Source organism: Corylus avellana, chromosome ca5 (genome assembly GCF_901000735.1).
Source record: "Corylus avellana chromosome ca5, CavTom2PMs-1.0".
Classification (NCBI taxonomy): Eukaryota; Viridiplantae; Streptophyta; class Magnoliopsida; order Fagales; family Betulaceae; genus Corylus; species Corylus avellana.
Genome location: NC_081545.1, coordinates 6,904,274 through 6,907,929, shown reverse-complemented (window position 1 = coordinate 6,907,929; position 3,656 = coordinate 6,904,274).

Sequence of the window (3,656 nt, the reverse complement as noted above, 5' to 3'; positions counted from 1 at the left end):
ACCGGGGGCGAAGGAGGTGAAGTGCACTGATTGGCGCATGGTGGATGAGATGGAACCATTTTGCACCGATGGGTAGCTGATCAGGAGCCAAGAAGCACAGTCGGCCGACATGTGGCTGAACAAAAGCAGTTAAGAAGACTAGATCTAAATTTGAAAAATTAGACCTAAAGCTCAACCGATTCCGAAAAGAAAAAGAGTGGCACAGCATTGTGGAAGACAGCCAAAGACAACGCAGCATTGGCAAAAATAGGGCTGGCTCGGATCAACCTTATCATAATCTTACGTCATTGTTCAACCTTTGTGTCAATTATTTGTTTTTTGTTAAATAAAATATGAATTAGATTTTGTACATGTTGGTACTATGTGCAACATAATGTGGCCGAATTGCAGGCATGCAAGTGAGTCTGATTGGTTAATAGTACGTTAAAAATGCTGTTTAACCAGAACGAGGCATTAATTATATTCTAAGCAATTTTGTCTTATTTGAATAAATTGAAAACTCAGAGACTCATAAAGCACCCGCAAGGACAATTAATTTCATATATGGCACGTGGAGCCTCATCACCATTAATAAGTCCACACCAAATTCGGGTGCCAAGCTGGAATTGCAATTATTGAAGCTGTTCATGACACTGTTGTAGCTGGAGGCAAATTCTATCATAGACGGGCACTAGCTGGATAGATAGATATCTCTTTTATATAATTGAGGATTCTTTGTAACCCTATGTTCCCTTTGTGAGATTTTTTTTTTTTTTTGTCCGTCTTAATTGGGGTTCTTCTATCCAAATAGGTGCTTAGACAGCTTGATCACCTACTTACGCACGTGGAGTCTATCGGGAGCCTCTCACAATTTATTGCACTTTGACCATAAAATTGTAAGCACTCTCAATCTAGGGTTTTTATACCTAGAATGTGTCATTTTTGCAATTTAATTTCTACATGTATATAAAAGAGTGACAATTCATATTTATGTGTCAGATTTAGATTGTATTAAAGTATATGTATATGACTATATAACAAAACTCGAATCTCATCCATTTAGTTTATGTCACTGTGGCTGGAGGCAAATTCTATCATAGACCACTAAACTCGAATCTAATCCATTTAGTTTATGTCACTGTGTAGCTAGAGGCAAATTCTATCATAGACCACTAGCCGGATAGATATTTCTTATAATTGAGGATTCTTGTAACCCAATGTTCCCTACAATTAGGTAGAGGATTGTGAGTTTTGATGTGCTTTTTTGTCTTAATAGGGTTCTTCTATCCTAATAGGTAATTAGATAGCTTGATCACCTACTCAAGCAAGTGGACTATATCGGGAACCTCTCACTTTCCCTTCACTTTGACCATAGAATTGCAAGAAATCTCGATCTAGGGTTTTCATACCTAGAATGCGCCATTTTTGCAATTTAGTTCCTACATGTATATATAAGGGTTTAAGAGGTGGCAATTTGTGTTCATGTGTCAAATTTGGATTGTATTGAAGTATAAGTATAAGATTATATAAGTAAATTCTAACTGACCCATTTAGTTAAATGAATCAAACCCTTCAACCATAATTTGTTAATTTTGTATTGGGTTCATGCTGAATTAATATATTATATAAGAAATTGCTAGCCTAAATATCGCTTGTTCAATTCCGATTATGTCAAGACATGAATGTAAGATTATTTAAGCAAATCTTAACTCGCTAATTTTTTGTTGAGTTTATATCGAATTCACAAATCATATAAAAAATTATCAATCATATGTATATATACTCCTCTATACTATTTTGAAGCATGAACCAAGCATGAAAGAGTTAATCATTTTCATTTATATTGTACAATTGACTCTAGGGCATTAAACATAAAACATTATAATAAGCTTTCATAATTAAAATTTTGTAGACTGCATGAACAGTGCAGCTAGAATCTGATTTCATTGGAAAGTGAACTTGGTAGTCCAACTTATGTTCATAGATCAAAGAAAATCCAACAGCTTCAATTATAACACTTTAGACAAATTGCCTACGAACATGATTTGGCAAAGCTGATAAATTAAAAAATGGATAGAGATTTTCATCAATAATGTTGTTCGAATCGTTAGTAATTTAAACAATAAATATAATTTTTGTTTTTGTTTTATGAAATTTACATATTTAAGTAAGTCTTGACTAGCTTACTCTTTACTCAGATAGGTGAATCTAATAGACGTTTTTTCTTATTTATTGCCCGAATTGTTAGTAATTCATACAACTCATGGTTGAAAATCCAAATTCTGTAAAAACTACCTCCTAAAGAAAAAGCAATATACATTGTTATATGATTTCCTCTCCATTGTTATATGATTTTTTGCATCAACATTTAAGACAAGTAGAAGAAATCTCTTAAGGGGTCAATGAGAGAAAATGTGTTGCACAAGTTTGTATGGTAGTCAATGGTAAAGAATGGAATGTGAAGGCAAACAATAAGACAATAATCCCACATAAACATTCCCCAAAATCTTCAAAAGAGATCTCAAATCTCACCAAGCACAAAGCACCCTGCCTTGGTGCGGCCTCTAAGCCCTGCATTTCTCCTGCCTAAGCAACCGTCTCTTTTTTGGGTTGACTGTTGGGAAACATAGACAAAAGAGGGTGGGGACAGCCAACGGGCTAGCAACACGTGCAGCTACTGAAAGTGACCGTCCTTGTGCGTAGGAGACAGCTGGAGAGAAGGACGGGATGGGACTCAAGTCAACGGCTTTATAGTAGCCCCCTAGCTAGTACAGATTGTATAGTCCTTTAGTGATACTTATGGTCATTATAAAGTCACCATCACAAACACCTTTACTTTTTAGTCAATAAGTTTTTAAAATAAACCCCCCATATTAACGACAAGACACAATTGAACGTGCCTCAACATGTTTGTCTACTTGAATTCACAAACTTGTTCGTATATATATATATATATATATATATATCAAAAGAATTTCAAGTTTTGGAATGGTCTAGAGTTCATCTGTCTATTAATAATATGCATTTTTTTTAAAAAAAATTGACACATATATTGAAACAACCCAGATAAGTAGAGAAAATATAACAAGAGATATATCTTTTCCAAAATATTCTAGTTTGGTATTATCTTCAACAGGAGGAAAGTAGCTTCATCATTTAATAAGGATTAATGGTTAATTTGCAAAAGAAATGGGTGAAAGGTGAAATGAATAATGATGCATAATGACTTGGAGTTTTAAATAAAAATGAATTGTTATGTAATTTTGTGAATTCTCAAGACAGGTAGATCTAATTTTTTTCCTTTTTAATTAAATACGGTATATATAATTCTGGTAGACGTGCGTAAATTTTTTTTACTTTTTTTATTGTCAATTTTTTACAAATGCACTCTCAAACGAAACATACCTTCACGTACCCACTATCATTCAAAATTTCTGTTGGACACAATTTCTGATTGCAGTACAGTATAAAAGCAATAAAAAAAAAATCTCATTGGAAATATACCCGTTTGATGAGCACTCCATTAAAATTCTACAGTTTATAGTGAAGCTCAATTGTTATGAGACACAGAAAAGGACCTTCAAAAGAAGCTTGAAACGTGCAAGAAAGCATATACATAATGCACTTTTGCGACATAACTTTTTGATATATTGGGATTAAAAGTTTACACAAATCAT